Genomic DNA, 11,771 nt, shown 5'->3' with positions numbered 1-11,771 from the left:
TATTTCTTGTTGATTAAGCATGATGGTTTCAACCTAGGGTATTTAAAAGGGGATTGTGAGTTTGTTTTTTTTCCTGATTTTTTCTTAAATAAAAGAAAACATTGTCTTTGAGCATGTCAAAAAAAAATTGTAATAAATTTCTTGTATTATGATGAGGGTTTCAAATTTGTGAGTGACCATAGTTTGGTTTGGAGTAGTTTGATTTTTGTTATTGTTAGTTTTGCATGCTAATTGTAATGTTAAGGTGTTCAAAGTGTAGAAACATGTTAGGGTAAAATGTTGAATTGATAAAAGAATTAAGAGTATATTTTTTAGCATACTATGAGATTTTGTGCTTGCTAATTTTTATTGATTTAGATGTTTATTTTGCAAAGATAATTTTAAAATAGATTAAAATATTTACAAAACAACTAAGGATAAGGAAACACGAAAAAATGATTGGATAAATGTCAATCAGAGATTGAAAGTTTACCTCTTCGTGGGAAAGCCATGTTGTTGGCAACCAAGTCGGTTGTGAGGAAGTACTCTTGGAAGTACCTTCCTACATTGGACTTGTGTCTTATGTCACTCAGGAATGTCCGAGCAGATTCCTGGTGGTAAAAATGGAAGAACCTCGTGTTGTTCTGATTTGGGTTGGATTTGAGATTGACAGGTAGTTGATCTCATGCAGGTTGGCACAAGCCATTTTTTGTGGTTGTATAAGATATAGAGTGTTGAGAGTACTCTATATCCATTGGGTGTTATTTGGAAAGGGGCGACCTCAAAATAATTGGCCACCCCTCGGAAAAAATCATGCAAGGGCAAGATTGCCCTTTCTTCTATATGATACCTCGACCAAGCACTTCTGGGCACGTTTTCCCTCTAGTTAGGTGTTGGTTTGTACAGGGTAATCCCAGGAAGCCCGTACTTCTTGGGATATTTTTCCACCATCATAGTCGATATGATGCTAGGAGGGGCAATATACTAGTCTACCTCTGCTTGAGGGCCATCACGGGAGCGAGCTTTGGGCTACTTATATGGTGGTGAAAAATTTAAAGGTTGAGGATTGCTTAAAGGACCCTCGGCATTGGTTATAGGCTAGTTGGAAGGTGAATCTATGGTTTTTTTTTTCTATGAGCAATGTATTTGACATGACCCATGTTCGATTGGTTCTGCGGTGGATTGTGTGAAGGACTAGTCGTAGGGTTTGTGTGTGAAGGCGAAGGCTCAAGAAAAGGTAAAGAAGTCTGTTCTTGATCCTCAAACAGCAAAGCGAGAATATCGTTGTCTATTGGTCTCTCACCTCCCTAGGGATCATGCATGAATATCTGAGAAGAGCAAAAGGGAAGTGAGAATCTACAGCTAATAGATAGAAAAAATAGAAAAGTAAGGATAACGTGTCCTCGTGTATAAAAGTTAAGATTTTATACGACCAGCAGCATCATGATAAAAACACAATAAACATGCGAGCAGATTGGAAAAGCATATCAAAAAGTGAATGTTAAAAGTATTTTCGGAAAAACTGTTCAACTCCGAAAATAGGCAGGAAAAACCTTGTTTTTCCGAAATACTCAAAATTGAATTTTCACTTCGATTTTGGGCCCGAAATTTGTGACCTATACCCCACATTTGCTTTTTAAGCATTGTCTAGTATTTTATATAGCCTAAAATCCCTATTCTAGCATACTTATTCTATGTATGCTTGCCTAAACCTGATTACCCAAGATATTTCTCAAGAACAGTAGAAACCCAATTACGAAAACTCGTGAATCAAGACCAGAATACACGAAACTTTCTACAAAAATAAGAGGATGGATTCACAAAACTTACCTGGAGTATGAATTTTAGGAGAAATCACAAAAGTTTGGCTCGAAGTTGCTCGAAGACGTCTCAAACTGCACTAAAGTCTCTGGGTTTTCTTGAAGGTTTTTCTGAGTTCTTGAAGAGAAAGAGTAGGTTCAGGTAAAAAAAATGAAAAAGGTGAAGGGGCGTTATTTATACTGTTTAGAGCAGTAATAGGAGGTAATTATGTAAGTAGGGTTTCGATGCATGGGGAATATCGCAATAACAATCAAAACATTTCTGGGAAACTGTAAAGGTCATGATTACTTGCCTTTTCGAAAAAGTAAATACTGACGGATGTGACAGGTCAGAGGGATTGTTGGTTGAGTGATTTTATTAAATGCTGATCGCATTAAAATAAACTTGCAGGGCAAGTGTTTACCCTGAAAAATACTTACTTGCTGACGTGGCACAATCGGTGTGCACGTGGGTAGCACGTGACTATTTAGTGATGACAGTCTGGTCGACTAACGATCAGAGTATAAGCTGTTCGATGGATTCAAGAAAGATGATGAAAAGTACGATAGAAGATATACTGACATGTGTGACCAAGTCTAATCATAGTACGAAGCTAAAGTTCAAATGGAGTTATAAGTCAGATATTTAAAGATATTTTACCCTATTTATGTGTAAAGATTATGATTTCTGTTATTATAAAAATTCCCTTGTAACAAAGTTTAAACATGGCCCATATGTGCATCCTTATTCCTATAAATAGGATTCATGGGACTCATTTAAGGAACTTTGTATCAATAGGATTCATTTAAGGACTCATTTGCATACTATCCTGTATCAAAAATGAACTTTGTTTTAACTTGTATCTCAAAAATCAAATCATTAATAAGGATAAAGAAAATGTTCAGTTTCAAAATCGTAGAAAAATTTGTGTGAATGTTTCATTGTGAATATTTTTATAATTTCCTCAACGATTAAGTCAAACATATCAGTATGATAGCTCTCATTTTCTTTTGGAGTGGTTGGAAGAATTTCTGTATGGGAAAGAGTTTCACTCCAAATGGTAATGACATCATCATCGTCATCGTGTTTGGAACTAGTAGTAGAGCATGGTGTTATGGGAGGTTGGGACGGGAATTGACATAAATTATGTGAAATAACTACGATGATCAATTCAAAAAGCTGAGTACTAGTATCCCTAAAATTCTCGAGAAGATGTTTATTAAACTTTCTTTGCGCCTCTACAAATGTGTGTAAAGTGTCCTCTAAGGAATTCCTATCAGTCCAAACATTATATTGAGGTTCATGGGGGAAGTTAGAAAATTTTTGCTCAAAATTCATGTGAGGTGGTGCATGGTATGTAGCACACCAATTTTTTTTATTATATTTTATTATTTGTTTTATGTGTTTGGTTATTTTAATTTATTTATTTAAGTATTAAGTGTAAATTGTTTGAATTGATTTTATTAATTTATTTAATATTGTTTTGATTGTTTTTTTTTACTATTATTGTTGAAGATTAAGTGTGCCACAAATTGGAAAATATTTTGAAATGAATTATTTCCCTAAATTGTGATAAGACCGAAATTTCGAGTGTGAGTGTGTGCAATAGTGTTCGGGTAAAGCTTAGTAGTAAAAGGAAGAAAAAAAGGATTATGTTTCAATGTGAGATTAATTTATTTAATATATTTCTTTTACTTCCTGATTGAGAATAATAAACTAATTTGGTTTTATCTTATTATTGATAGAGTGTATTTATGGATTTGATTGCAAATGAGGAATTATTGGACATTAGTTGTTTTCTTGCTTGGTGTAACTGAATTGTCTTTGGTGTGTATAACTATGAGACTTGGTCAAGACATGCTAGAGAGAAGTGGGGTTTGTTTCCATATGAAAAAAAAATATTCGTATGATTGATATAAGAAATTTAAGATGCTATAATTGTATTGGTAAAACGTTGACATATTGAACAATAATTAATGAATAAATTATTGGAAAAATGAGTTGGCTTTAGCTGACGATGGATAAGCTAGATGTGGTGTGTGGGTGTGTATGATTCGGTCAACCATTAGGGAAGAGTAAGGAAGGATATAGTTTCCTTTTGATAATTCTTTCTTTTATTTTCTTAATTTAAAAAGCTAGAAAAATTAAAGTAGAATCAAAGAATGAGTATTTTTTTATTGCCATATAACTTTAGGATCTCGGCTGGGACTTCCTATAGAAATAAATTAGATTAGTTCCTCTCCATTTCTCCACCATTGTCGTACAACCTAGAAGAATAGCTAGGGTGCAAAAACTTAGAAGGTTGGTGGCTAGGGTTTGAAATCCCTAGGGTAAGTATTTGGTTTATAGTATTTTTTTAGTTTCCATTTACTCTTGTATCGAAGATTCATGATTGTTTCTCTCTTCTTTGGGTGGGTTTTGAAACCTTAGGGGTAATCAAGTGGTGCCGAATTTTTTAATCCTTGATTTTCTACCAAGGAAGGTAATATAGTGTGCCTAGCACTACAAGAAAAAATGCTTTTAATAACACCGAAAATGTGTTATCAAAACATACCATAACACTTTTTGATGTGTTAAGACCGACTATGTTATCGTTGGTCAGGGTACTTTACATAACATTTTATTAATGTTATACAGATGTGTTATTATACTGTCAATGATAACACACTTTCGGTGTTATTTTAATATATAGATAAGTGTTTAATTATGTTATTTATAGTCGATTATATAAAACATTTCAATACTTATAAATTTGTGTTATACTACACTTTAGTATAACATTTTTTTTGTGTTATACTACACTTTAGTATAACACATATTTTGTGTTATACTACACTTTAGTAAAACACATTTTTTTTGTTATACTACACTTTAGTACAACACATTATTTGTGTTATATAATGAAGTTTGCATAACACAATTTTTTGCATAAAAAGTGTTATTGTAATAGATATTATAACACAATTTTCGTATTATATTAATATTTCGATAAGTTTAAATTCTCATTATATATTTTATTTATATAACACTAATTTATTCTATTATATATATATATTTTATATAATTAAAATTAGCTTTCTAATATATACTAGCATCATCAAATGAACTTGATTTTCAAATAACAAAAAGTAAAATCATTCAACATTGTATTAACAATCCACAAATTAGTTTAAAACATTCAACACTGTCATCAACAGCAAAATGTTCTTTAAGTATTCAAGGAGTCTTAAATATTCAACATATTGAAAAGTTACTACTTTCAGCACAAAATATTCTACAGCTGCCCAACACAAAGCCTTCAAAATTGAGTTACAAAAGCATTTAGAATGATACTATTATTTCTAGGGTAGATCCATCGAATCTCATATCTCATATCTTATAAGAGGCGAATAAGTTCCACAGTCCTGAAGGGAAATTCACCTTCTAGGCTACAAAGAAGACACCGAATAGGACCATCAACAAAACTTTCTCTGTCCCAAAACTGACTGCAAAGTGATTCCTGAAAAATTTAAAGCAATAAATCCAATCAAAAAACTACGAAGAAAAATAAAAATGTCAACTTTAATAGAACCACCAATGAAAAATCAACAAAATAATCAATAAATGACCCTGAAAGACAATCATTATGCAGCCAATACATCCTATGCTCTAAATATCTATTGCAGGAGTGTACTGAAGACAAAAAGTAGAGGTCTTAGACTCTTAGTATTAGAAAAAAGTACTAAGCAACCATATACTTGATTATTTTTTTTTTAAAATCTGAACACTGAAAAATGATCTTCATTATGAACCATCATTATTCAAGACAATAATCAGAAAACAAACCAACAAAATAAAAAAACAGCAAGCAAACAAATTCTGTAGTCTGAGAGCATAGCATTAACTAAAATAATTGTACAACCTGAAAACCAAACATGTACTAGATCGGAAAACAGGACAACCCTCCATAACAACCTGGAAATGTTGAAGGGATGGCTAGTTGAGTCAAAAGTATGGGAAGAAATGATTGGGAACTTCTTGGCTTCATACCAATTAGACCAATAAGCAATGGGGTTAACTTTGCCAAAACAAAACAAAAACAGATGCAGTGTCATCTGTTCTTGGCTGCTTTAACAACAGTGCTAAAACATTGTGCACCACACACACAAATAATCATAGCAGAGAATAGTGATTATTAATAGGGTCCCATTGAATATATTTCAGTTAACAGTTAAAAGAGCAAAGAAAATGATGTTGTGGTGGATATGAAAACTGAGAATAATAAGAAGAAAAATATATTCTTCAATGCTTGAAGCTTTGAACTATGAACTTATAATGTCTCTTGTGTGGTGTTTCTTGAATTTGTGAGCTAAAATGAGAATTCATAACCAAACAAAATCTGAGAAGACAACTAATTGAACTAAATAAAGAAAAAGAGCAAAACTTCTCAAACAAATTGATCTCAGTAAACACTGGTATATATATGACAAAATAAAGCAAGGTGAGCTCTTGCCTGGTAAGTGTCAATTGGAAAGAAAAGAAAATATAAAGGCGACCTATTATGAAAAGCAAATTGGAAAAATAAGAAAGAACGAAATACTGAATGGTATGACATGCAATTCAAGAAACAGAACCATCATTTTTTTAGACACAAATTCATTATTTGTCACCTAAAAAGTGGCACCAATCCAACAATGGTTTTAAAAGAAAACAGGAGCAAAATATTTTCAATGAGTAGTAACAACCTGTGATGCTAAACAGAATTTCCTGCTATGCTGTGCGAACAATACGTATAGAGTCTATAGACCTTGTTCATACTACTTACAATTTTTCATAAACATTTTTTGGTGGTGATATGGTTCTCTCTCTATTAACATCTTATAAAATACATTAAGGAAAAGTCACAACTGATATTTATTTTTGGTTTTAGGAGCCATAAATGTGCAATGGCTAGTAATGATTAGAATCAATATCAACAAGTTTCTGAATAATAAATCCACTACTTAAATTGCTTTCTCTGAAATAAGATAGAGGTCGTGAACAGTTATAACTGCAAATCTAAGTAAATCATGCCTAACAAATGAACAAACTCATGAACGCTTGTACATGCCTATATGATTTGAATGATCAATGTATGAATAATCAATACAATTTAAACAAGAAAATAAAAACAACAATAACTACCAGATAATCACTAGTGTTTTTATTAATTATACCATGAGTTTGATTAAGACTATTCAAGTGTGGATTTCTTCTAAGAACTTGCTTGTTATTATAATGATTAACCATTATGTGAAAAAAGATAGATATTACATGGGCATTGATAATGATAATTCATAGTCATACATTATTGAGTCCTTGATATGTGCCTCTACATTAATTTCACCTCATTTTGTAACTTTTTCCACATACCCTTTTCATATAAAGCTAAATTATAAATCAAACTAGCTTTTTTTTTATCAATAGCTTCATATATATGCTTTATCAAAGAAAGAAAGTTTTTTTATGATAATTATGAGAATTCCTTGTCTTATAATTGACCTTTAGGATATGAAGAGGATAAGTAAATTTCCAGTAAAGTTTTAATAATAGTATGTACAGTATCTATCTATGTAAATAAATCTTGATTCAGTCTAGGAAGCAAACACTTGAAAAAGGGATTACTTTGAGCCAAGATTAGTAGAGGTACAGTACTAATTTTACCACATTTCTGGAATCTATACTATGCTAGGGAAAATTATGTTTCGATGAATAATAATAATAATGAAAGAGATCAAAGAAAGAAAATGATTTCTCTTTTTTCATCACTAGACATTTTTATGCTTCATTTGCTTAAAGTTTATGATAATCTTGATAAAATATATTTTTTATTGTCTAATGAATTATCCATAAACAAATTATTTGTTCATTTTCTAGCTCATGGATCATGATACTACTTACTTAAAATTCAAAAAATTGAAACTAATCATGCCAAAAATAAAATAAAATATCTTGATCTCACTAATCGATCATAATGAATATATTCAAATATTTTACATATCTTTAATTTTACTTGGGATAAGTTATGCTCAAGTTTTTCACTAAGATAATGTTTACTTGTGTTATTTGTTAGTCAATTCTTTTACCACTTTTTGACAAAACTGAAGGGAAAAAAAACAACTGAGACTGACCACTAAATTTTAAGTCAATCATAATTCATAACTGAATCAATGGGATTATTCTATTTGTAATGTCTTTCTCTTTTCTCTTCATACAGTCACTCTTACAAAAATAATGGAAAAAAAAATTCAAAGAATTAGTTTCAAAATCAATAAAAACAGACCAAAACTGATCGCCTATCACTAAATTACATTTAGAACATAAACACAAAATTTCGTTTATTCTCTTAGCCAACTATTGGTGTTTTCCATCTAAAGTGAAAAGCTAATTAATATCAATAGAGGAATATGAAATAAAAACATGAAGAGAAATAAATAATAAAATCCACACATATTAGATCCTTCAAATATTGTATAATATTTAAAAAAAAAAATGCTAGAAGTGTCAAACAAGGTTGATGAATGGCAGAGATGCGTCAAATAAGGTGAGATTTACAATAGAGCCTCTGAATACTATTCCAATGAATGGCATAAATGAGTCCAAGACTCAAATAAGTCCATTTCATCAAATGTTAGCAATAATGAAGATAAAATTTAAGAATGTTTTACTTCCGATTTTTTCTCATTTTTCAATTCGAAGGAAAATTACAGTGATTCCCAATAGTGTTATTTGATTCATAAAACGTTAATTTTGCTAATGTAACACTTATGCAGGCAACCCATCAACTAAACTATTTAGGCTCCTACTTGACAAATAAATATAATTTTCAAAAGATTAGATGTAGAACCCACCTTGAATTTTAGATGGTATGTACTCCTCTGATAAGAAGGATAATGCACGCACAGATAATGCTTCTATCTCAAACTTCACTCCTCTTTGTAGCATCACCTCTAGCTCTAGTCTTTCAAGTTAAAAGAAACTATTGTACATTATAACAATCATAGCCAGCTAAAAAAGGTTTGCATCAGAAAGCACAGAGAGTTTTACCTCCATTGCGGCACCTCTCTTCGTAGGTAGCATCTATGTAAGACGGCTTCAGTTTTCCTTTTGTCTGAAAATGACATAACTCATCGGTTAAGATCACAACTGGAAGAAAGGCATTCATGAAAGACCATTGCATTCTCACCTTCTGCTGTCAAAGGAAGAAAACATTTGCCAATCGTTGGAACACTAGGCCAAAATCAAACAATACATGCTTAGTTGATAGAAATGCATCTAGTAATCCAAGCAACATGAATGGCCATAGGTACCTGATTCTTTCTCCACAACAAGAATGTATTGGGCAACACTAACTACATCTGCAAGATAGAGTAAAGGAAAATTCTATCTATTTGAGCAAATTTATCATAAGATACATCCAAGAATTAAGAGTTTACACTGGCAAAGAAAACATTGTCAAATAGAGCTTCTAAGCATTAAGCTAAGTTATTATCTAAATTATGTTTCTCAAGGGTCTGGATACCTTTAACTTCTTCAACGTGAACAGGAATTGGGTGAGCCTGTAAGTAAACCAAAGGCAGAGATAGAACTCAAATACAGAGGAAGGAAGAAGATGCATTCTAGAGCAAACATATATATGTATATATTATAAATAAAATATATTTTTATCCTCCATTATTACAGTGCTTGGCCTATTTATGCAATCAAGTATCTTTCGAGATTCTAAGAATCTAAGCCATCCCATCACCAACCTATAACAAGAATGAGAGCTAGTTAAAGATTGATGGGTAAGTACACCTAATGGATGCCTATAGTGATAACAAATTAATTGTGGAAAACATTAGATATATGGTAACAATCCGGGGGTGGGGTGGGGTTAATGTAATGAGTAAAATTATTATTCATGCGATCTTGAGTACAATACATTTTAATGTCTATAATGAAGGTAATTAATATGAAAAGATGACATCAAATAACAGACCAAGAAATTGCATATCCAAATATAAAAATGATCAAGATTTTCCAGCTTGTTCTTTAAGTACTTTTTTATCACTGATGAGACATTACTTTTTCAACTTGATCTTATTTCACTGAGCAGGTAAATAAGTTTGACAATTATATTCACCCACAGGTTAACAAAATATATTTCCCCAAAGATATCACTCAAAAAAAAAAAAAAAAAAATCCTTTATCATAAAAGAATGTAAAGAAGAAAGAAGGAAAAAAGTTAGTTCATCTAATTCCCTTTAAAGACTTATTACAAACAGTTTCAGGGTTTAATCTAATATTTTGTATCCATTCATGATAAGCACCCAATTAATGAATAAACTACATTTATACACAGCAAAAAGAAAAAGGAAAAAGACTCATATCTGGAACAACAATCTGAGCATCAGAGTTCTCAATCAGTGGGGCATTAGATGAAAAGCTTCAATTTCCAGCGCTGGCAATGAACTGTGCTACTCAGAATTCGAACCTGTCACTGACATTTTCCCTTTTTCTCAACTTTACTTGCACTTACAAGGCTGGAACTGTCAGAAGGAAATGAAAACTAATCAAAACTCCATTTTTATGTGATATAAATTACAACGCAAGAATTAATAAGTGTAATGACCCAACTACTCTAGACTTTTGGACCATTAACGAAAACTATACATAAACACTAATTCTTAATAACACTTACAAGTGATAAGATCATAACTTTATTAAAACTTAAAAAAAAACAAAGGTTAGACTTACATAAAATCTCAAGTAGGATATGGGATCCCATTGTTTTAAAAATAAAACATGACATAATGATAATTTAAAAAGAGATTACATAATAAAATGTGGAAAAATACATATAAAAACCATAAGAACAAAAACTACATCCTCGAATCGAAACTCTCGGCTCTTTGAATCCATTCCGCCTCAATACACATTCCCCAAGCTGCCAAGAACCTTACCCGCCACTAACACTATTTTCCTGAAAATATAAACAAAAAGGAGTGAGCCTAATGCCCAGCAAGGAAAATCTAACATATAGCCATATACATAAAAATTCATAATGCAACATAAAACATACTATAACACTTATGTCACATACATACTATAATGGCCATTATTACTTGGGGTCCCATAAACTAAGCAAGTCATATGCCCGTTAGATTAGCGGGGTCTTGCTAGCTAAGCAAGTCATATGCCCATAATCTATTTGGGGCTTGTTAGTTGTATAGGTCATATGCCCAAGTCTACAATCATACTTACCATAACATATTAGATAACATAAAATCATAAGATAACAAATAAAAGCATATAACACATAAATCCTATCCTATTTTCCTTACCAAAATAACCGGGATATGAGAACTGATTTGGGACCTTGGAACACTCCTAAAAACCATTTATAATATGGTGAGTATATTGAAGAAAAGGGATGAAAGTGAAAAAGGAACTATGCTATCAAAATATACTTACCAAAAACCTTGTGCTTAAGAACTTGGATTTCCTAACCAAGAATAAGAATAAGGTTAGAATGAGTAGAAGACTATGAGAATTTTTAAAGAACATAATACAGAAATGGACTAGAGTTTGGAAATACCTTGAAGACTTATATGATCAATCTAAACCTTGAACTGAAATGTGAATAGAACCTTACTTCCCAAGTGTTTGATAAGCTTATAATGATCAAGCTTATAATCCCCAACTCAAGTGTTTACACTCTCACACTCACCTAGCAACTTGCAGCCTCTGAACTTAGAGTAATATATGAATAAATGGCTGGGTACTAGGTCCTATTTATAGAGTTTAGGAATGAAGAGATCTTCATTTAACTTGAATAAAAATAATGGCTTTTTAAGTGAAAATAATTTGAATTATCGTTCAGCAGAGGCTGAAGACTCGTTCAAAAAGATGTTGGACTTATCAAGAGGTTGAAGGTTTGAATGGAGAACGTTTTTGAAAACTTTCAAAATATGTTGAGAGGGGCGATATAT

Source organism: Humulus lupulus, chromosome 4, assembly GCF_963169125.1.
Source record: "Humulus lupulus chromosome 4, drHumLupu1.1, whole genome shotgun sequence".
In the NCBI taxonomy this organism is placed as follows: Eukaryota; Viridiplantae; Streptophyta; class Magnoliopsida; order Rosales; family Cannabaceae; genus Humulus; species Humulus lupulus.
Note: the sequence above shows the minus strand (reverse complement) of the source record.